Source organism: Anolis carolinensis, chromosome 3 (genome assembly GCF_035594765.1).
Source record: "Anolis carolinensis isolate JA03-04 chromosome 3, rAnoCar3.1.pri, whole genome shotgun sequence".
In the NCBI taxonomy this organism is placed as follows: domain Eukaryota; kingdom Metazoa; phylum Chordata; class Lepidosauria; order Squamata; family Dactyloidae; genus Anolis; species Anolis carolinensis.
In genome coordinates, this window is record NC_085843.1 from 67,286,581 (window position 1) to 67,311,959 (window position 25,379).

Consider the following 25,379-nt stretch of genomic DNA (forward strand, 5'->3'; position numbering starts at 1 on the left):
TAGGAAAGTTTTTAGTCTATTTGCCATAATTAGTGTAAATATTTTATAATCGTTATTCAGAAGCGAAATTGGCCTATATTTTTTAGTTCTGTGGGATCTGTGTTTTCCTTATGAATAAGGATTATATTTGCATGTTCCCATGTTTTGGGGATACATTTATTTTCTAATACATCATTTAATATGTCTTTTAGTAAAGGACCTAATTCTTCCTTAAATGTTTTGTAAAAAATCACTGTATAGCTTTCTGGGCCTGGTGCTTTGTTATTTTTAAGTGGCCTTATTGTGCTATCAATTTCTTCCATAGAGATTGGGTTGTTTAAAAGTTCCCTTTTTCATCTGTTATTTTGGGGAGATTTAATTTACAGATGTATTCTATTATTTCATCTTTGAATATATCTTCTTTATTATAGAGATTTTTGTAAAATTCTGTGAATAATTTGAAAATTTGATTTTCTTCGAAATAAACCACTCAGATTTTTTAAAATTTGGTTATGTATTTTTTCTGTTTTTTCCTTTACTTTATTTACCAGCCATTTCCCTATTTTGTTGGCATTTTGAAAATGATATTGTCTAATGTACTTTAATTTTTTTTTGACAATTGGTCCGATTGTAGTAGTTATAACTTTTTTAATTTCTAGGTCTCTGATTAGTTTTTGTTTGATGGTTTCTTTTTTAATTGTTCTTCCTTATATGTTATTATCTTTATATCTTTTATTTCTTTCTGCCTATTTTTATTTTTAATTGAAGCCTGTTGCAATAAGTGTCCCTGCACAACCACTTTGCATGCTTTCTATTATGTAGTCTATATAGTAGGTATTCCAATATCCTCCTCTGCTGTTCTGTTGCACCTTTTGTCTTCCTTTCCTTGGCTCATTACTTTCCTTATCTGGCACTATCCTTTTGGGGGCTTTAAGTTTTGGGTGATTTCTTGCTCTATATTCCCCTTTCCATTGCTTCCTTTCTTCACTTGACTCCCCGCTTCTTCACTTTTCAGGTGCTCTGGATTGAGGAGATTCCTAGCTCTATGCTCACTTTCCTTAATTCATCACTTTCCTTATTTGGCACTTTTTGGGAGCTCTGTGTTCATTTTCTCATCACTTCCTTCTTTCCCCTCTCATCCTCTTAGTCTTGAGTTTCCTCCATCTATCTCTTCGCCTCACCCCTTCCGTTTGACTCTCCACCTCCTCGTGCGCTATGGAGCGCTTTGTTGATGAAAACAGAGGTGGGATAGACAAAACAATCCTTCTCAAGGACAAGGTAATGGCTGCTGGATTATTTATTTATTTGTTTGTTTTTCATTTACTTTGTACTATATAAATCTTTGTTGGGGTTCTCAAGCCCCTGAACGGATGGTTTTCTACCATTTCTTTTGTCTTGTTTTCCCTTTTGCCTAATCACGCCACTTTCATGGCTCTCTTACCTTCCCGATATGTCCCTTTGTTTATTTCTCTTTCTTTTGAGATTGGAGTGAGTTCCTAAAGTTGTCTGACGCTGTCTTCGATTTCCTTCTTGTTCTTTCCAGTTTTTGTATTTTGGAGTCTGGTGACCAGCTTTGCCTTCGGGACCTCTGCCTCTTTTTCTCCCAGGTCTGATCTGCTTCACCCTTCGCGCACCCCTTTACCTCATTCTGCTTAAGGGGGGGTATGGGGTACCCTCCAAGATCCGATCCATGGATCACAAGCCTAGAGCCCTAGTCTTCGCTGCTTGCCTTATGGTCACCAAACCAGAAGTCCTCATTTGATTCTTATTTTTTGGTCTGTAAGACTTCATTTGTCCTTGTCAAATTTTATTTTAATTGTAAACTTGACTTTCTAGTGCGACATCATTTCGGATTTGTTCCTCACCAGTTAACACTATATGCTACCCTAACAAGCTCACCTTAATCATAAACTTTTGCAAAGTATACAGCTTCATCTGTTCTGATTTAAATGCTAAGATTACATACCTTAACTGACTCATATGGAAGCCCAATAACTCTGTTTAGGCATTCACTTGAATGCCCATATAACTAAAGCTGGATATTGGAATGTCAATAACTATGTTCATACAAATGCAGTAACACAGGCCTCAACACATATATGTTCAAGATATGAAAATCTTGTTGGGAAGAGTGAGCAACTGTACTAGATCTCTCAAGCAGATAGATCTCCCAGACCATTTCCAGTGCTCTTAAAATTCTGAAATCACCGATATTGTCCTGGTGCCCCTGCGTCCAGAAAGAAAAGGCCTGATGGACTGTAGGGCCATTCCCCTATCCTCAGGTGGTAACAAAACTGATGAATGTGTGACAATGGTATCAGCCAAAGAGTCTATAGTCTCATCAACAGTGTTCTCATAAATTCTCCTTGCACTTGGAGCTAAGGAGGGGCTAATAGCTCTGACAACACCACTCCTTCAAGCCTCCATAGACATTGGATCTAGAGAAGCCTCTGCATATGGAGACAGTTGTCTGAAATCCTCCATCTGTTTGCAGAAATGAGCATTGACCATCCCATCATCCACCTTAGGCTTATAGAGTGCCACAAACAAACTATCATAACAAAGATCTCTCAGTAGAAAGCCTCTGATCAAAGCATGACTCATGGTGACTTTGACGACTCAGAATTAATAACCTGGAATGCGGTTATATTATGAGAGCAGAAATGGACAGAGGAGAAAGACAACTTCTAAACTAAAAAGTGAACAGCCAGCACAATCAGAAAAAAAAATCTAAAAATCAAATCTTACAACAAACAGACTCTATCCCACTTCTCAGGCTCAATGCAATGGAACCTGTTGCACCAGAAGACACCTTCAAGGCATTGTGGATTTGTACTTCTTTTCTCTCTTAAAAAAGATCTCATTAAAGATAGCAAGAAATTCTTGCCTGACTCTTTACTCCTCCTTAATCCCATGCGTAATTCTAATCCTGAAATGGGTTTTATGTATTCCTCATGTAAGATCCCAAAGATATGTTTAAAAAAAGAAAAAGAAATACCAGGCTCCACATCCTTGCATACAATATTCAAATAACCAATGAGTTCCCAAGCCTAATTAAGAATGGCCCTCTTATGTCCCATGAATTCATATACTGTCTACTTTGAATAATTTGTTAAACTAAATGGGTAGCCTCAAGGTGCAAAAAATGCAATATTTCATTCACTGTAAATCAGAGTATTGTTAATCAATGTCAAGTAGTTTTGAGCAATGGTATAGAGTCGCTATCCATTTTGGTTTGTTTCATTCGTAAGACCTCGTTTCCAAGCGCCTTTCCCGAAAACAAGTACCTTTTCAAATGAGCTTTTTTGATTTGGGTCCAACATTTTTTGGACCATTGGCCAACATGGTGTTCTTCTCAGGCTCCCCTTCCCCTCAGTTTTAGGGCTAGAGAAACACAAATCACCACACATGGAGGGCACATCTACCACTCTTAGCCCACCAAGTTTTATAACGTTTGGCCATCCCCTGATTTTTAGAGATTTTTTTTCTTTTTATAAATAAAATCTCCTTAAAAACATTCCTTCTGTCCCTCCACTGCCCCCCCCCCCCAACTTCTCCAAGAAGCAGCAAAAAGGAGGCAGGGCAGGCACCATTCCTTCCTGCCAAATGATACTCTACACTCACACTATACACACAGCCCAGTGCTCAGCCCCACTAACTTCTTCTTTAACTGGCAGCAATGGGGGGGATTCCCCTCTCCTTCCCATAATTTTAGGCAGTGGCATGGTTTGTCTCGGAGCTGCCTTCTTTGGTTCTTGCTTGCTGCTGCTGCCTTCCTCTCCTTCTCCTACTTCATCTCTCATGCAAGGAAGGTGCCTCCAGCCCCCTCCTCTTCCTCTTTCACGCCTCTTATCCTCTCCTCCTTAGCTCCTGGAACTGCTGCCTTGGTGCATTGCTGCTGCTGCCTGGCTTACTCTGTTCCTACTTTCCTTTTTGTTTCACTGTTTTTTCATTACTGGAAATGGGTGTACCATTTTGTACCATCCGAATGGATGGAACGAAACAGAAACACATATTAATCGAATGATACAAATACCGGGCCCTTGACTAGTGTTAAGTCAATCTTTTACTTATGGCAACCCTATAAATGGGAGATTCTCAAGTCACCCTATCACCAATAGCCCTGTTCAGGTTTTGCAGATTCAGGGCAATGGCTTCCTTAATCCTCGTTTCCTGCTGCTTTCTTCTTACCAAGCATTATTGTCTTTTGTAGCAAGTCATCTTCTATCAGATCATAAGACATTAAATACTTAAACTGTAATTGTCACCTGGTTTGTAGAATTCTTATATACAACATGCATCCAAAGCAATGATTCAGAAATGTAAAAAAAAAGAAATAAAAATGTAGCCATTGATTTAATATTACCAGTTTTTAAGAGAATAGCATTTCATTTTCCTTATCATGACCCTCATTTAATATCAAATGAAAGCCTTCAAGAATGCCACTTCTTTGTACTTATTTATTGTACACATAAAATCATGATGTGCAGCTGGGACTGAAGAGGCAAAAAGGAAATATCTTTACAGTGAAGTCTTCTAAATTCTCTAGCCCATACTTGTTATACTTTTTTTCCCCAAATAAAAATAAAATACAATTGGGTGTTTTCATTCCACAGTAAACACCCTGAGGATTTCAATGTGTGCACTATTATCTTCTAATGGAAGTGGAGTCAATACTCTATATGTAAACTGTATCTTATCTGACAGGGCAGCAGAGAGTAAAAGATATTGATTGGAAGCAATGCTTGAGGGAGTGACATTTGCAGTACAATGGATTTAGTTTAATGAGAGAGTTTACTATTTGTCAATAGAAGATTTAAGCCTATCCCATGTTGGTAAGGAATTCTTGAGAAAAATAAGATAAAGTAGATTAAATGGTGTATTGACCATCTACAAACATCTTCAATAAAGTTTATTTTCCTCAATGTACAAAATTATTATTGGCATCTAGAATAAATGTTTTATATATCTTTTCAAAATTGTTCCTTTTTTCATAGGGGGAAAACGTTCAAAGGAAGTGGCTTTCGTGTATGAAGCTATCTTCACACATTTAACCCCATTTGTAATTGTGATGGAGGCCAATTGTGCCACCAAGGAACATAAATACAGAGATAAATGGTTGTTCCTGCATTGGCTCCAAAGAAGGAAAGAAACAAAAGGAGTAACTTGACACTGTTTAGGTTGATCAATATCTACAGTGAAAACCCTCCATTTACTTTAAATTAAGGGTGTATCTGCATTTATCTGCTGCCATGTTGAGACAGAGAGGAAGATGTTATGAATAAAAGTGGAAGGGGGATTGATTGTTGCTCATATGATACAGAATTTATACTTGTGCAAAGACCAAGATATTTTTCCCTATTTGGCATGAAGATTATGGGATATTATCAACAATTGTTAGATCTGAAAAAATAATTAATTAGCATTAATATATTAAATATATTGTTGAACTAAAAAAACAGAACACTTTTTAAAAATGTACTATATTATTTTAGAGTTTATAAATATGTAAATAATACATTTTGGAGGAAGCATTCTCTCTTCTCACTGAAATAAAGAAGAATGTCTCCTCTTAAATGATGACTGCATTAATTCACGTGTGTGTGTTTGCACACATCTGTGTGATATTATTAATCAAATTAAAAGGATTATATTATTCACATCCATACGGAACGGAAGCTTTGTCTTTTTTCTTCATCCAGTGTGGACATGGATTGAAAGATTGTAATGAAATGAATTCTTTTTTGAAAATTAAAAATTTCCAAAAGTTCCCAAAAGTCATTTTTTTAAAACAATGGGTATAATAATCTTCGGTTTACTTCAATTGTGCAGTTCTGCTGAATTACACATTTGTTACAAACAGTTATGCAAACAGTTACACAGCATCCCCCAAAAACAATTATGCAACTGCTTTGTGTAACTGTTTGTAACAATTGTGTAATCATGTAAAACTGCACTAGTGGAGTTTTCACTCTTAGAATGTAGACCTAAGATTACTATGCCTATTCTCAATAAAAACTGCCTAGGCTATGGTCCTTGCATTGACCTGAAAAAGGACAGAAGCTAGTATAGGAGCTTTTGCCTAACATACAGGCTTTTGCCTAACATACATGGCTCCCAATACCATGATCTACTTGCTGGAAACTTGTCTCTCATACCTATTACCAACCTGAATCAGGAGCTAACAGGAAATATTTTTTTAAAGTAGAAAAGACAGGTAATTTAGTCATTATAAAACAGCAAATCTTGAGATGCAGGGATTAATTTTATCTTTGCTTCTATCACCCTACCCTTCAAGCCCACTTTGAATCTCTTGTAGTATCATCAGCATAATTGTCCTCTCATTTTAGAAATAGAATACATGTTTCATTCACTTAATATTTTCACAAACTAGCCACACAATAAATTTGAATAAAATGTGAATTAAAATATATGAACAAGTAGCTTTAGAGAGTCTTGCTGCACTGCCAGCAGTGAGCAGTGTGGCCTACTGTTATATATAAATTATGCAGATCATAATCATCCAGCATGACTCAACTGATAAATTATATTATTCCCTGCCACTTTAATTATATCTTTTGACATAAAAGGAGCTGGCTAAACACTCTGCTAATTAATCTTGTCACTTTTGACCCAGCAACCCATTGCAAGGGTTATATGAAATTGCTGCTGTTTAAAATAGCAAATAGTGTATTTAATTAAAAACAATATTTAAAATAATGCAAATGTAATCCATTCTGGTGTCAAATGTGAACCTTTTAAAAAGCATTTTTGACAAATGGTCCCGGTACATTTCCTACTGTTCAACTAAATAGCAAGTTAAATTGAAATATTATTTTCTAATTTTATTGGTCATTCTGTCTTATTCAATTGTAATATATTAGATGCCACTCAAGTCTTGTAAGGGCTCTTGCAAGGCCAGTATATTTTCATGTTTTACATAAAATTTCTACAACACCAGGGTAGTTGCTGTGCTCCATCGTAATCACATATCTCCTCCATTTGGTGAAACTTGGTGAAACTGGAGCTTCCACACAAGGCCCATAATGCAGGAGCTCCCATGGTTTTACCAGAGGCATCCAAGTGACATCTACAGTAAAACTGAATTAATTCAGGACTATACAGGAAAACCCTGCTTTGTCCCAAATTAATTGATACTGCATTAGACCTGGATGTTCCTGAAAGACCTGGGTCTAATGCAGTATGGGTCCTGTTGGTACTGACCCTTCAGTTGTCCTGGAACTACCAAGGGGTCAGTCCGCACAGCCCTCTTGGGTTTTCTGGGCTGAATGAGCCCTGAAAACTCCTAGGGCACCAACCCCTCTCTAAAAAGCCTCCTAAAAAGACTTTAAAAATAAGATTACTTGCCTGACTGCCATTAAACTGCTGCCGGAGCTCTCCTGTCATGTAGAAATGATGCACCAGGAGAAGGGGAGTGAGGAGTGATTTTCCTCATCACCCCCTCTCTCCTGGCACATCATTTCTACATGCCAGGAGAGCTCCAACAGCAGTTCAATAGTGGCTGGGTAAGTAATTTTATTTTTAAAGTTTTTTGGGGCGGGGTGGTTTGGGTCTGGGTGTTCTCCCAAAAGGTACCAGGAGGACATCTAGACACCCCCCATGGAAAGCATAGGCTTTTGGGGCTGATGTGCAGACTAAAGTCCACCCTGACCCATGTTTTTAAAACCTGGTTCACCACAGACTTTTCCACCATGTGGAACCGGCCATGAGTGAGTGTTTTCACAATGCCATTGCTCATGTGAACAGGTAATCAATTCTGTAATATTCCAGTAGAAGAGCAGCAGTGGTAGCTGCAACAATGATGAAAAGTAGTAGACAGCCACAGTCACTCACTGCCTTTGAGATCCATCACCAAAGAAGCATGCAGCCAGTCAGGAAGAAATTCCTGTTTTCTATGCAAATTAGCCATATGTTAATTTTACATAGAATGAATCTACAATTATAGTACTCACTATACAGAAAAAACATTTTCTGCACAGAAATTAATATTTGTCTTGAAATACTATTTTCCACACACAATGTTTCTGTCACAGAAAGTGCATTTTTTCTGTATGGAAAATGCTGTTTTCATTGTGTGTGTTTTGTGCAGAATAGGTTCTGAATTGCAAAGTCTCTCATCTGTACAGGATTTTTCCCATTAGGACTCCACAGCACTCAAAAAACATAGTATTCTTTCCATCTTTATTTTCCTGGTCAGGAAACAAATAGAAAACATGTGTTATTTACATCCCTAAAATAGAGTATCTAGTACAGTGACAGTGACAGGGGAGGATACAGGAGGCCATCTTCTTCAAGAGTTCTTCACTTTGGCAACACCACAGTTATTTAATAGAAATTATTTTATTTATTTACAACATTTATACCAAGGAAGCCCCTCCGATTCTGGACCAGTGTCTGGCCGCTGTGTTGGCCTGGATGAGGGTGAACAAACTGAGACTTAATCCCGACAAGACAGAGGTCCTCCAGGTCAGTCGTATGTCTGATTGGGGTATTGGGTGGCAACCTGTGCTTGACGGGGTCGCACTCCCCCTGAAGGCGCAGGTCCGCAGCTTGGGGGTCCTCCTGGATTCGGGGCTGACGCTTGAGGCTCAGGTGTCGGTTGTGGCCAGGAGGGCCTTTGCACAATTAAAACTTGTGCGCCAGCTGCGACCATACCTCGAGAAGTCTGATCTGACCATGGTGGTCCATGCCTTAGTTACCTCTAGACTGGACTATTGCAATTCGCTCTACGTGGGGCTGCCTTTGAAGACGGCCCGGAAATTACAACTAGTACAACGTTCGGCAGCCAGGCTTTTAACTGGAGCGAATTACAGGGCGCGTTCAACGCCTCTGTTTAAGGAGCTCCACTGGCTGCCATTTATTTTCCGGGCCCAATTCAAGGTGCAGGTTATCACCTACAAAGCCCTAAACTGTTTGGGACCCACCTACCTTAGAGACCGCATCTCCCTCTATGAACCCACACGTTCGCTCGTCGGGGGAGGCCCTTCTCTCGCTCCCACCACCCTCACAGTCATGGTTGGTGGGGACGAGAGAGAGGGCCTTCTCCGTCATGGCCCCCCGGCTTTGGAACTTTCTACCTAGAGAGATCAGGCAGGCCCCTACCCTCCTCTCCTTCCGGAAAAGCTTAAAAACCTGGCTCTTCCAAAAGGCCTTCGATGTTTAATTGTTTCTGGATTGATCTATCTGTCAATATCATAATAGTCCCATTGTTGTTGTCTTGCCATTTTATACCACACTTTATTGTCCATTCAACTGTGAAATTTCCTTTCCCCATTTCGTAACACTCTGCACTTTGCCTGGGATCTACGACTTAGTCTCCTGTTTTTAATACTGTATCCTGCTTGTTGACATTAATGATTGTTTTTATTGATGTTGATGTTTTTTACTGGGATAATTGTTTTATTGCTTTGTTACTGTTATTTGTTTGTTTTATCGGGCCAGGCCCCATGTAAGCCGCCTCGAGTCCCTTCGGGAGATGGGGCGAGGTATAAAAATAAAGTTATTATTATTATTATTATCATCATCATCATCATCATCATCATCATCATTACCCCACCCTTCTGAGGGGACTCAGGGCAGCTTACAAAAATTGGCAAAATTTAATGCCCAAAAATGCAATCATAAAAACAAAACAATACATACAGATCAATTAATAACATTGTTAAAACACATTATAAAAACCTTAAAAAGGTATATATAATTAATTCAATTCGTCCAAGATCCTCATGCTTCATTCTTAAATCAGGCCATGTCAACTTTATCATTTACTCATCAAAAGCTTGGGCACATAACCATGTTTTCACTGCTCTTCTGAATCCCAGCAGGGTAGGAGCCTGTTGGATATCTCCAGGGAGGGTGTATTTGAGTGACTGTATATGTTGATGTTATGTTATGTTAAGAAAAGGAGCAGAATAAAAATATAATAGACAAATGAATTTTTTTTACTGTGTTGTTTTTTATTGGCTGGTCTATGTATGGTAAATATGACCACAACTGCAGCATCACAGAAAAAAAAATGCTTCCACATTAAAATTGATTTATGTTATAACATATATATTTGCTTTATAATGATTACCTACCTACCAGAGGGACTTACTTTCATGCTATATCTTTAATAGAAGCTGTTTTTGCTTTGTTCTTGGAGAATAAAATAACAAGCAAAGATTCAAATATATCATTGTATCAAGTCCACAGTATCTTAAGTCTCTTCATTTCTTTTCTTCTTTATTTCAAGTTACGTCTGGCTGAAGGATTTTATTTAAAATATATGAAAGAGAAGAGGTGGCACAGATGCAGACAGAGTATGGTAATGTATTATTGAAATTGTCCTTCAGTTTTCTATTAAGTTTGTGTGTATGTGTGTAAAGTTGCCAGCAATTTTTGTTTGATTTACTGTTGTTTCCATTTGTCCATCAACCCATGTCTGTTTCCCTTGACTACTTTTTCTCTCTGAAAGAAGAAAAACTAAGACAAGTCAAACCTGCATTCTGGACTTTAGGAAAACTGACTTCTGAAAAATGAAGGAAATACTGAGCAGCTTTCCATGGACGCCAATACTAAAAGAAAAGGAAGTTAAGGATGGATGGGAATTTTTCAAGAGTGAAATACTCAAGGTGCAAATGCAAACAGTGTCAACAAAGAAAAAAAATAAGACAAGTGCAAAGAAGCTAGAATGGACGTCCAAAGAATTTCTAGCTGGACTAAGACTCAAAAGAGACATGCACAAGAAGTGGAAAGGGGGAGAATACCAAAGAAGAATTTCAACAAATAACCAACTCCTGTAGGGAAAAGGTTTGTAAGGCTAAAGCGCAAAACAAGCTCAGGTTTGCCAGGGACATTAAATCAATTAATAGGGCTTACATCAGTAGAAAAAGGAAGAACAAGAGGCGAGGAGACGATGAGGTATTGCTGAGAGGGGATAGGAAAAAGGCAAAACTACTTAATGCCTGCTTTGCCTTGATCTTATATCAAAAAAACCCCGTCCTCAACCTGAGCAACATGGACAAAGAATTGGGAGAAATCCAACCCCAAATAGAGAAACAAGTCGTCCAGGAATACCTGGCTGCTCTAAACAAATTCAAGTCCCCAGGGCCAGATCAACTACATCCAAGAGTATTGAAGGAACTAGCGGAAGCTATTTCAAAACCACTGGCAATCATATTTGAGAGTTCTTGAAGAACAGGGGAAGTCCCAGCAGATTGGAGGAGAATTGGAGGAGGGCAAGTCTGGTCCCTATCTTCAAGAAGGGGGGAAAGGATGACCCAAACTATTACCTCATGTCAATACCAGGCAACATTGTTAAGAAAGTGGTCTCAAAATACTTAGAAAATAATGTGGTCATTCCTGTATCAAAAACAAGTCATGCCAGACTAATCTGATATCTTTTTTCAATAGAATTACAAACTGGGTAGATGCAGGGAATGCCCTGGAATGCCATGGATGTAGGGTATCTAGATTTCAGTAAGGCCTTCGACAAGATCCTTCATGACAACAACAACCCTAATTAACTTGACTATCTCATCAGCCAAAAGCAGGTCCAACTTCCCATTGAAATACTGGTATGTTTATGTTGGTTAAAATGTTCTTCATTTTAAATATTGTATTATTCTTTCATGTGTATTTTGTTTTTGTTTTTGTTTTGCACTACAAATAAGATATGTGTAGTGTGCATAGGAATTTGTTCATGTTTTTTTAAACTATAGTCTAGCCCCGCAACAGCCATCCAGTTTAGCGTTCAAAGAGCAGATACACCAAATAAATAACTGTCTGTGTATTTTGTCCTCCTGTCTCAATATACAGGTCTCAAATGCAAGGTTGCATATATGCCTGAAAATGTGATTAAAAATAGGAATAAAGTTATAACAATTGACAATAAGTTCCCTCTACAAGACTTCACAGGATGATGAAAAAACCATGGATAGGTTACTATCCTGAAAGGCCTTTCTAGCTAATACCTCTGTCAACTATTTTAATGTACTCTCTGGTCAACATGAATGATGATGAAAACATGCAGCTACTGGCTGGATGCTTTTTGCATAATGACTTTTTCAAAATACTGTTAAGGTGTAATGGGAACTTTATATTTTCATTAGGTCTCTTTAGCTTGGTGTCATGCCCAGGGAGGATTAGTTCCAAATTGCTGCTGAGGCTTGGAACAAGCAATAACCCAGACAGCTAAATGAAACTGTTTCTGATTTACATGGTACTAACTGTTAGAAGAATCAAGTCTTGGGCCATGCACATTAGTCATGTTTAATAATGCTGATAACTGCTTATTTCAATACCAGCTATTGAGGCTGTAGTCCAATAAGCTTTTTGTACTTGGGGACACAGAAACTTGGCAAGAAGGCTAATAGGTGAACAAAATGATAAATTCCCATAAACTCCTGAGCTAGATTGGCTGTAGAAATTTCTGGAGACAGGAGAACCCCTTAATATGGAACTGGCTTTCTAATTGATTAAGATTGTAGATGGACCAGAAATGCAATTAACAAAATGTTGAGACCTGGAATTCAACATTTATGCCTATTATGTACAACAAGAACAACAACAACCGTTTTCTATGAAGAAAAATACATGCAATTTGTTTTTACATACAGTTCAAAGGACTTTAAGTATTAGTTCCCCAATTTCACCCGAATGGCCAATTTGCATTGATAGCTGTATCTCTCTAGATGGTTACCAGTTGTCTTTGGAAATAATTGCTATTTAGGTTTATAAAGCATTCATTAAATGTCTCCTTAAATTGCTTAAAGATCATAATAGGCATTTAATGGATGCTTTTTAAAGTGAAGTACAAATTACTTTGGATTATAAGTAACAGTAGGTTTATAAAGCTATCATTATGTGTCTATTAAGATCATTTAACTTAAGTGTTCTATAATTAGACAAGAGCCAGGATTTTAATTGCACATTTGCAAACTGCTAGCTAGGGTTTCTAAATTGAGCCTTTATTTTGCACACTATAGATAGGCCTTTTTGTACAGTCATGCCCTGCCAAACTGAATGAGATTATCAGATTGAATATTCTTTGATATAATGCACACAAGTACACACACAGACCTTTGAAGATGCTTTAATTTGATTATACCGACAATGAAATATATGACATTCTCTAGTTTATCTGAAAGCTATTCAGTGGTTTGCTTCTGAACAGATATTGTTTGACCTATAGAAACAAGGTTTAATCCAATTTTTTGTTCTGGGCAACACCTGAAAGTCATCATCTAATGAATGTTTGGCTCAGTTCCACTTCCTATACAGATGTCCATGTAATGATAATACTACACTAATTGGTTCTTTTATTGACAGCCTCAGCAGACATGCTAAAGACATTATCATCAAGGAGACACTAACCCACTTACTGGTCCCATGAGATGCCCTGCAGCCATCAAGAATGCAGCTTGTTTGTAAGCCACGTACATATATGCACATCTATGCCTTGCTTTCTTCTTCTTTAGATTATGGAGCTAAGTCACAAAGGCTGCTCACCAGCACTACATTTGTTGCAAAAATGTTCTTGGCAATCTCCAGATATAGGCAAACTTTATAGACTATTATGCTTGAAATTTTTTTAAAAATGCACAAACCATGTCCCTTTTTAAAAAGGCTGACTGTTCAGAAAGAATTGTTGGACATTTGTTCTTGCCAAAATATTTTAAGATAGGTTTTTACTCTAACTTAATATACCTTTGACCAATATACTGATATAACACCATCTTATATAATAACACTGATATGTTGTGCTTCTTAAAATATCTGATGTGTTAGATCAGAAGGCTTATTTAATCAATATTCAGGGAACAGGTATCATCTCTGTAGCCATTTGCTACAACCGTTTATTTTAAGTTCCTGGGCACTTCCCAGGAATGACAGCCAAGGGTTTGCTGATGTGCAGAAATCCACAGTTGACCATTTTGAGTAGCACTGGGCAGAATGCCACACCAAGGAGAAGGCAAAGCTAGTATTTTTTCCATAGATTGGTCAATTTCGCTGTTAGAATGTGGGCAAAAAAAGACAATCAAATCTGTTCCTAATCTGGTGATTCAAGATATAGGTAGTGAACATCACTTTATCACCATGTTTTGTCCTTCCTCCCCTCCCCCATAGTTATGTCAGTCCCTTTTAATTCCATGGATGCTACCAGAGAACTTTGGATCTGCTCCATAAACCATATAATTGCAAATCTGTATACTTGCACTAACATTGGACATTAAATGTCGAACACTAGATTAACAATTTTTAACTGGATACATGCAAATTAATGGTGGCATTACAGATTTATCTCACTCAAATAATATTTAACAGAAAATGAAAATGAGTATTTATTCAGTTTTTTATGTTATTTTATTTTATATAATGTGCTCTTCACACCTTTGAAACATTAGCATGCTGCTAGATTGCTTAGGTTATATAAACATTTGTCCATATTCCCTACCTGTCATTCAACATTATTCTTTTAATTCTTCTAGAGGTAACCAATGTTTGCATTTAATCAAATGACTACCACAACTTCTGGGAGTTTTAATTTGGTGAGTCACCAGCACTTTTTGGCAGAGAAGGCAAAATTACAACTCCCATGTTTCCCATCACTTTGAGCCAAGGCAGTTAAAGTGGGGGCTAACGGCATTAATTCTCCACTGTGGATGCACCTTAGACATCATATATTATAAATAAGGCGATATTGTTCTAGATGGTAAATTTTATAGTTTTAAAAGTGTAACTCTAATTATCTTTTCAGTAAAAATCTTGCTTTTATTATAACTTTCAGGGTAATAGTTAAAAAAGAGGTTTTGGCAAGTATGCGTCGCAGTGGAAAAGAAGCAATCGCTTGCTACGACGATGACAAAATGTATAACTCATTTTTCTGCAGTGACTCATCAATCAAAACAATTTTCTCCAGGGGAATAATGTTAGCAACAATCTGGATCCCATATGATGCTTCTAAAAGAAAAGAAAAGGATGGTTTCTGTCCACATTATATCTGTGATGGTAGGAATTAGGCTGGTTCTTAAGCCTAGACTTGAAAACAAATGAAAGATGTAATTTGTCCACTCTTTTACTCCAGCTGGGATCAATGCAGAGATATATAGCACGTTAGAGCATCCGTTTAGAGAACAAGAAGGAACATAAAAGCATTAACTTGGAAACTCGGATTTTAGTGATGGATTTCAGTGTTGAAAGGAAAGGCTTTGTGCAAGTAGTAACTATACAATTGCCAGGAGGCAGCTAAATAACATTTTTCTTCTCTGAACCCATAGAGTCACTTCTCTCAGAACAAAAACACCCACCTAGAGTGGCAGATTCACTGTGCTGACAGAGTTTCAAAACTAAGAACCACAAAGATGTAACAGGGCTTGGAAACTTGCTTGTAACAAGTATTACATGCTGAAACTATCTATAATTGAACAGTCATAGGATGCTGCTGCTCAGTTATGGATGGGTTTGCCATATTTTTTCTTCTTACAAATAACTTCCACGATCTGCCAGGTAGTGAGAGAATCATCTCAAAGGAGAACTCAAAACATCTTTTTTATTCATTTCTTCTCCACACACACTTAAAAACACAGGACATAGTCTGAGTAGTTTATACAGCCCTATTCCCCCAAAGCAGTTAAATTTTCATTATGTATTAATGAAGAGGGCAATTGATTTTTGTGTGTGAATAAAATACAATCTTATTAACCACTTCCAGAACTAGTGCAATGCTGTGGAGTGTTCAACACAGAGACAGTGCAGAAAATTCCTTTTTTGATTAACACTGACAATATGACCATATTAAGTTTCAACAGGTAAATCTTCAGATATACGAGGCTTGAATTAAAAGTAATGCCTCCACCTTCGTAACTCCTCAACAGATGGCAGTACTAGTATGTGGCAGGTACTGGCTTGTTCAGTAGACTCTCCTCTACAGTTCCATTTGGCGGGAAGCCTTAGCATTGAATGGCTGTGTTGTTAAAGTGCAAAGTATGGAACCTTGTGCAGACGGTCGGTCAATGCGACTTAAGCAACATGCAGTCATTGAATTCTTGACTGCAGAAGGTGTCACCCCAAAGGAGATTCATCAGAGAATGCAAGCTGTTTATGGTGATTGTGTTGATGTGAGTACTGTGCGTCATTGGGGGAGTAAGTTTAAAGATGTTGATGTGGGAACATCTGACTTATGTGACAAAGAGTTGGATGTCCTGTGACAGCAACCACCGAGTATCACAAGCAAAAGGTTGACAGATTGATTCAGGACGATTTCAGAGAGAAATTTCAAGCATAATCAGCATTTCACAAGAATGTGTGGGTCACATTATTGCTTTGCATAGCTATCGGAAGATCTGTGCATGATGGGTACTATGAAATGCTGGTTGTGGAAACAAAGTGTCGGCTTCTTCTGTGACAGCTTCAGAAAACTTGTTCATCATTAGCAGAAATGTATCCAATTGTCTGGTGATTATGTGGAAAAGTGAATAGTGGTAGTTAAAGAGCACATTCTAAGGATTATTTCTGTGTTTGATTTATTAAAATATTCCCATTCAAACCCAAGTAACGAAGGTGGAGGCATTACTTTTCATTCAACACTCGTAGATATCAGGAATCTACCAATGAAATGCAGCAATCAAACAAGCAAACTAACTAGCAAACACCTTATAATGGCATCCTAAATCTTTGCATAATACTTTCTGGATGAGGGCTAACAAGTTGAAGCTTAATTCAGACAAGACAGAGGCCCTCCTGGTCAGTGTTGGGACCAATCGGGGTATTGGGTAGCAACCTGTGCTCGACAGGGTTGCACTCCCCCTGAAGGCACAGGTCCGCAGTCTGGGGGTCCTCCTGGATTCATCTCTGGTGCTTGATGCCCAGGTGTCGGCGGTGGCCGGGAGGGCCTTTGCACAATTAAAACTTGTGCGGCAGCTGCGACCATACCTCGAGAAGTCTGACTTGGCCACGGTGGTCCATGCCTTAGTTACATCCAGACTGGATTACTGCAATGCTCTCTACGTGGGGCTGCCCCTGAAGACGGCCCGGAAACTTCAACTGGTTCAAAGTTCGGCAGCCAGATTTCTAACTGGAGCCAGCTATAGGGAGCACACAATGCCCCTATTAAAGCAGCTCCACTGGCTGCCGATAAACTGCCGGGTCCAATTCAAGGTACAGGTTTTGACCTATAAAGCCTTATATGGCTCGGGCCCTACCTATCCCCGTGATCACATCTCCTCCTATGAGCCAGTGGGGACCTTGAGATCATCCGGGAAGGCTCTTCTCGTGCTCCCACCACCGTCTCAAGTCCGGCTGGTAGGGATGAGGGAATGAGCCTTCTCGGTAGTGGCCCCTCGGCTCTGGAATGCACTGCCAAAAGAGATCAGGCAATCCCCTAATTATCCAATTTCCGTAAGGAACTGAAGACTTGGTGGTGTCGGCAGGTTTTTGAGTAATTCCATTGGAATACCGCCGATTTCTGGGCCTGAATATATTGCACAAGATTTCTCTAGCCTAAAATGATACATTTTAATATATTGGGTTTATGGTTCCTGTCCCCTTGATCAGGTCATGTAAATGTTATTTATTGCTATAATTGTATTATTTTACTTTGCTTAATAATGTGTTATTATGTTGTTATGTAATGTTGTTTTATGATTGGAAACCTCCCTGAGTCCCATCCAGGAGATAGAGCGGTATATAAAGTATTATTATTATTATTATTATTATTATTATTATTATTATTATTATTATTATTATTAAGTTGATCAATCAGGGGACTATTCATAAAGTGTGGCAAACACTGGAGGCTTTCTTGATACATTGCTCCTTTGTCACAATTTACCCCCTCTAAGTCATATCAACCCCTCTGTCTCAATGCACATAAAATAATAGTTTCTGAATCAATGATTTCTGGTGTAGCCCATTTTAGGTTTAAGCAGGTAACACTTATCTTTGAACCTCTAATGTAGAATCGTGCCTAAAACCTGAAAAGTCAGTTGTGGCAATTATGGTCACAACTGAATTAGTGGTTCAAGATACATTGCCATTCATGATGTGACAGACCGAATATCTCTGTGATTATGTTAATGACTGCACCATTTCACTGTTCATGTAAAGTACATATATGCATGTTTTCACACTCTAATGCACAATGTATGTACAGTAACCTACATCCCTCTTCCTAGGACATGGTTTTGACACCTTTTACCAGCTTTTTCCATCAAGAAGGTCTTCCTATTTAGGTGGGATCTTGTTTTTTTGTAATTTAAATCTAGTGCTCTAGGCCCTTATCTCCGGAACAGCAGGTAACAATTTCCAGTAACCTTTCCAAGTTCAGAATACATTGACAATATTATGGTCACCATTCCTTTTGTGTGTTGATTTTCATGATCCATTTTGATTCTCATCAATTTAAACTGTTCTGCTGTAGTGGAATTAATTGGATTTCATACAATATATTTATCCAGTCAATGAAAAGCTTGGGGCTCCCATTTTAGCCATTTTAAATCCTAGCATTGAAAGAGCTCTCCAAAGCACTGGATGTAGGTGCGAATAGTAGTATATTGAATAGATCCACTAATGTTCAAACTAAAACCTAAAGCAGAACCACCTCCCATGGAAGCCATCAGCCACAATAGTTCATTTGCAATAGAATTTCTTAGCTTTTTCTACTTTGCATTCGTCTGTCTCATATGAGACTTGATGGTTGTGTGGTTTTAACATCAAGACTCTTGAGAACATCAGAAACACTTGAACAGAGTGTTCTTAAGTGCTGAAGAGCAATCTGTAGGTGATTCCTTAATGGTTGAATCAGACTGACACAGCAGCAACCTCTATGAGCTGTCTAGGTGAACTGTTGATTTCTTTCAAAAGCATAAGAAAATTGACTTTGACACCTAAACTCTGGGCAAGAACAAGATGACTAAAATTGAATGAATTTTTTATTGTACCAGCCATAGGCCATGGCATCAAATAATATACAACTTTTTAAAGTACAGTATACACTTCCCAATATAAACCTTAACACTTATTCTATAAACTGGCTCTTTAATATTACAGTAAGGTAAAGGTAAAGGTTTTCTCCTGACGTTAAGTCCAGTCATGTCTGACTCTGGGGGTTGGTGCTCATCTCCATTTCTAAGCCGAAGAGCCGGCATTGTCCGTAGACACCTCCAAGGTCATGTGGCCGGCATGACTGCATGGAGCGCCGTTACCTTCTCGCCGCAGCGGTACCTATTGATCTACTCACATTTGCATGTTTTCAAACTGCCAGGTTGGCAGGAGCTGGGGCTATCAGCGGGCGCTCATTTCGCTCCCGGGATTTGAACCTGGGACCTTTCGGTCCGCAAGTTCAGCAGCTCAGAGCTTTAACACACTGCGCCACCACCAGGGGTGGTGGCAGTGACAATTCCTGTAGGCATAATAACAGTAACAATATCTGATTTGTATTATCCCAAACTATTTCCATAGCCATAGGTCAAGCTTGCTTCAGGTAGAAACTTTAAAAGAGCCTATGAAGCTGAAATATGTATAGCCAAGTATAGGTTTAGTAGGGAATCCTTTTATAATATTGAAAGGCAAGTGTTATATTTCCAAAGTACCTTTACAGTAGAGTCTCACTTATCCAACACTCGCTTATCCAACGCTCTGGATTATCCAACGCATTTTTGTAGTCAATGTTTTCAATACATCATGATATTTTGGTGCTAAATTAGTAAATACAGTAATTACTACATAGCATTACTGCATATTGAACTACTTTTTCTGTCAAATTTGTTGTGTAACATGATGTTTTGGTGCTTAATTTGTAAAATCATAACCTAATTTGATGTTTAATAGGCTTCTCCATAATCCCTCCTTATTATCCAACATATTCGCTTATCCAACGTTCTGCCAGCCCGTTTATGTTGGATAAGTGAGACTCTACTGTATTTACTTACGGATTTTAGAAATATGTTTTATATGGTATGAATGCTTGAGTATGTAATCATGATGATGATGATGATGATGATTATTATTATTATTATACCAATGGGGAAAGTCTATTTAAAAAAATCTGACCAGATGCCCAAGCAGAGAAATGTATAGGCAAATCAGAAGCATGAGCCCACCAAACAAAAATTATTTAAATCCCATTAAATTTATTGGGAATATATTTAAATGCGACACCTTGAAATTCATGACATGCAATATGTAACATTAGCAGCGTAGTGTCAAACATTTTTAAAATGTTTTCCTAATAGAGACATTACAAACATATTTTATAAGATATATGTCTGCAAACCAAAAGATCTCAAAGATTTTAATATGCTATGCTATAGTAAGTTCAGGTTTCTTCCTTTTCTCTCTTTCATCTATTGGCATAGTTTTCTCCAGTTAATGATCAGCCACCCATTTATTTATTGTTTTGCATAGTCTTAGCTTAATTCTAAATCCATGATGTTTTCCTTTCATGTCATTCTTAAGCAGCCCTTCATAACATTACTACTAGATGCCTGGAAGTATTTTCTTCACAAAGAAAATCAAAATGTTCCATGCATGAGAACTGGAGAAGAACTGACAATAGATGATGCTATAAAATAGCCAGAGAGTGATTGTATGATGCTTCAGAGCCTGCCATTCTGATTCACAACAAGATGTGAATATATTGCTTTGGGCTATTTATAGGGATTCATGGGCAGGTGTTCTCTCATTTGCTTTCATGCTGGTGTTCAGATTGCTATAGTTTAGCATTTTTCTTTAGAATGCAAATGTCTGGAATAGCTTTAAAATGGGATGCTAACTCTTCCTCTCTCCTCCTTCTGTCAGATGCCTCATTAAAGCTTTCTTACAGTGGGGTGGAAAGAGAGGGAGGGATAGTGGGGGAGAAAGGGAGTGGGGGAGAGAAAGCTGTCCTTGACTTCATTTCTAGCAAAATTAAATCCCTCTGGACTCTGTATGATACAGTGATGATGTTGAGATTTTCCAGCCAAAAATGAAATGAAAAGGGAGGTGAGTTCATACACATTGGAGAAAATATTACATTTGGCTCATTTTGACAGATGAAAATTTTTGTATATGTGTGCACATATCTGAAATGAAATGCAGAACATTCATATTGTTCCAAATTTTTAACTAGTATAGGGAGCTCTGGCATGGGTTGATCCATGAGGTTACGAAGAGTTGGAAGTGACTGAATGAATAAACAACAAAGGACATTGTGTCTACCAAACTGAGAATTAAACTCAGTGGTAGCTCTGCATAAAATCACTGAAACAAATGAAACTTGTTAACCATAGCCGACATACACTAAAGAGGTCATGAATATTCACAAGTTTTCAGTTTGAGAAAGTATTTCACAGCTCCATGGGAAGAACTGAAAGTCCTGTCTGGGAACAACTGAAAATCTCTGACTGAGAGCAATTTTTCAGACTCCTGGGCTTTAAAAGTTCTTTAAAGAGATTGGACATAACACATTCCTAATAACAGCATTACCTGTGAAGTGTAATTTCATAAAAATGTTAACTGATGCTATTTGCTTTATTATTCAAAAACATAGCTTTTGAGGGGGTTGTAGAGATTTGCGGGAGGCAACTTTTATATTTTTAGTGCATTTTTTGTTTTAAACACTAATTGAGAAGAATGAAAAGTGGCATAGTAGTCTTAATGAGCAAGGTCTGTATTATTTTCTATTAGAAATAACATCCAAGCACTGTTTCTTTCATATTACAAGATAACAGATTTTTTAATTGCTAAGGGACTGAACATAGGATATTTATTATTCAGTGAATGAACATGAACTATGGACCTTCTCAGCTTGTTCTCTAAATCTCACACTTTAAACTTATAGCAATCAAAGTTGGTATCTGATATGTGACATAAGAGTAGCCATACCTTCCAACATTTATAGTATTTATGTTCATGTTACTGTGATACTGTTTCTAGTAACACTACAAAATGCTACATAATTGCAAAGTGTTAGTGTTGATGACTCTTATTACGATTAAATTTCAGGCTAAATGTAGCACAATCCAATGTGAATATATTCACAACTTGGCCGGCACCAGAAAATGAACTGCTTACATCATTTATGTAGAGTATTACATTATTTATACTGGTATAGTCACTTTGTGGGGATTTGCATGGATGCTATTTGAGGGTGGTGGCTTTATATATAGTTAAAACATTTTTCAACACAATACTAGATCTATCTTTTTTTGGGGGCAATTAAAGCATAAGCATATTTGGTGTTGAGGGCCAATGTAAGAATTAAAAAAAAATTCAAGTAACAAGCTACAATGAAACTGTGTCCATGGAATTTGATCCTTTCAACAGTAACTGAGTAAAAACAACAGGCATAGAATGTAATTTGTCCCTTTTTCTTGAAATGATAATGATAATTTCCCACATGATTCTTCAGTAGGACATAAATAATGTTGGAGAAATGGAAATTACTTGTAAAACATATTGCGCTGCTGCCTTGTTCTTAAAGTTCTTTGCAAGTGAGGTGGTTGTGAATGACAGTCAAACATTGGGGAAAGAGGGATGAACACAATGGAAGTATGAAAGAAGATTCTTGTTTCCATTCTTATTTGCAAAAAAAGTAAACATAAAGGGGAAGGTTCAGCTGGAAATAAATCTCAGAGAGAGAGAAACTGAGGGAAAAATACAGCTGAAGGAAGTTTTGGTCACTCTTTTTATATTTCAAAAGTTTAACTTGCCAGTCCATCAGTACGGGCAAGGGAAGACAGGGACATAGAGAATATGGTTGAATGAAGTTAGAAAGGGAAAGAGATTAAAGAAGTGGCAGGAGAGAGGCAAAGAAAACAGTTCTACATTTCACAGATACTGGGAATAAGAAACATGTAAAGGCAACCAGAGATCCCACTATTCTGGGATGACAAATCCACATGCAATTTTACAAGAGCTACTCACAGTTTTATAGGAGCTATTGAAAATGTTGAAACATATAGATTCAGCACCTTGGAGAGTTCCTATAAAACTGAGATTAGCTCCTGTAAAACACACTGTGAAATTACAATCTTGAAATTGCAATGCTGCTGGCCATCTCTGTAAACATATACACACATAAGAGCATGAAGGCAAGAAGTATTCTGGTACTGTTTGTTTCCTTCCCTTAGAGTATCTGTTTTTTTCATGGAGAATGTAAGAAAGAAGCAACAGTAGCCCTGGGTTGTTGTATGTCTTTTGGGCTGTAGCACAATGAACACAATGAACAGTAGCAACGCAGGCAGGGAACAGTAAGGAAAGCAAGAGGGACTGTGTGCTTGGGTATATTATAGTTTGATGAGTTTTGATGCTATTGATTGCAGAAGTTGCAAACCTTGGTGGTGACTAGGCAGATAGAATGTATGCCTGCTAAAGAAGTGATGATGGAAATGCAATAATAATGTGTAATGTAATGAGCCACTTTAGCAGCTGGCGGTATAATAATGGACACCTGGCCTCAAGCAGCAAACAAGAATGCAAAACATTCATTTTTTTATTTTTTTTAAAGAAAAATTCCAAGATCTGGAAGTGAGAAAGACAAATAGGGATGATAAAATAGACAACAGATGTTGTGTGAGAATAGATTGCCACCATTGCAGACACTGTATGAGGACAAACTGCTTGAATGAAAGGGAGCAGACCCAAACTAAACACAGTCTGTCCATCTCTGTGATCAAACCTTCCAGTTCATGCTCATCCATCTTCAACATCCACCTTAGTTTTAAAATAGAAAGGCTCAGCATTGAGGAAGAAAAATTGGAATACTATATCCGTTCACCCAGTAGAAACTCATCTTTATACCTGCACAACATGTTCTGTAATGATCAGTAGGAAGATGGGTAGCAAGCTGAGGATTGTCATTGGTGATGTTCTAATAGCCAACACAATGATGATTTTATCCTCTGAGACCTCCGGATAAACTCTGAATGGTTTTGAAGAAGGTCTGCATCATTATGCATCAGCTTTCAGAACACAGCCAGCAATGGTACCTGAATTCTCCTGCCTTTCACTTATCCATTATATTGAGAGGTATGAGAAGTGGGAAAGGAAAAAAATGTGTTATGGGGAGACTTTCTCTCCTTGTTTAAAAAGTGCCCAGTTTTCAGAGATATTCCCCAGAAGGTAAAACTGATATTATGTTTTTTCCCCTACAAAAAATAAATAAATCCCTACTGCATACAGTGGAGATTTTGAGGGACTGTACTCTAAGACATGAAAGCTTGGAAAAGCTTTCACGATGCTGGGGAAAATGGAAGGAAAAAGGAAGAGAGGCCGACCAAAGGTGAGATGGATGGACAGTATCCTTGAAGTGACTGGCTTGACCTTGAAGGAACTGGGGGCAGCGACAGCCGACAGGAAGCTCTGGCGTGGACTGGTTCATGAGGTCACGAAGAGTCGGAAACGACTATGCAACTGAGCAGCAGCACTCTGAAAGAACTCCACAGAACAACATTTGCATGGATTATTGGATCACTTTTCTGAGAATCAAGTAGATATGAAGCCATTTTTTGATGTAACCAGCATGCTGTTATGCTTTTATAGGTAATGATTGTACTACCTATACATATTTTGTCTTCTTTCTTCTGTTCTTTCTACCATGTGTAGTTAGGACAGCTTTTGCATTATCATTTTCCTCCAGAGGAAAAAAGCTCTGGTGATTGGTGGTGTCCTATGGGATTCTTTACATTAGATGCATCATTAGATGTACTTTGAACTTTCCAGATCATTATTAAAGGATAGTAGAATAAAAGGCACACACATTACATTTCATCTTCTTTTATCTGCCCTTTAGTTCCAAGGATTTCACGCTTTTCAGTAGAGAATGGAACAAAATCATTAATGTGTAAAATTGCTATCCAAACTACATCAGTTTTCTCTCTCCCTCCTGGGTTGTTGTTTTTATTTCTGTATTTTGTTTTTATAACCCACATTTTCCCATTTGTACTGCAATGAAATGATACCCTGCTATTTTGGAAAATGCTGCAGGAGAAATCTTCTCTAAGTATTCCATTTTCCTCTGTAAAGAGAATCTAGTCTTTCTCAAGGACGAAAAAATGTGCTAAGATTATAATAGGTGTTCTTGGAAGGAGGGAGGGTCAGAGGGAACACTGTGGTTTTGGGATTAGTGTACTAGAATTGATGCACATGAATAAATCCTCCCCTATTGTTTAAATTTAACATCTTGCAGAACTAGGGAAGGGGAAAACATTTAAGCTGAAAGTTGTTCAGTATGAGGCAGTTTTGGCGATACCTTCAGATTTGTGGTGAATCAAATCCAGCTTTTAGGACTTGAAAGGAAGCATCCAAGGTGCTGAAGTCTATTGCATAAACAATTTTCATATCTCAGGCTATTCCTTTAATCTTAATAAACTCCACAATAGATTTATCACCCGAATGAAAAGGAACCCACCCACCTTCGC

General features: G+C 37.9%; 1 long non-coding RNA gene across 1 annotated transcript; it reads left to right on the forward strand.

Annotated features, from left to right (window-relative positions):
- The first annotated feature begins 856 nt into the window (after nt 1-856).
- Nucleotides 857-24,729, forward strand: LOC134297438 (uncharacterized). The gene is made up of 2 exons (XR_010004198.1): nt 857-1,257; nt 10,235-24,729. It is a non-coding gene; the product is annotated as an uncharacterized LOC134297438 (long non-coding RNA).
- The last annotated feature ends 650 nt before the right edge of the window (nt 24,730-25,379 follow it).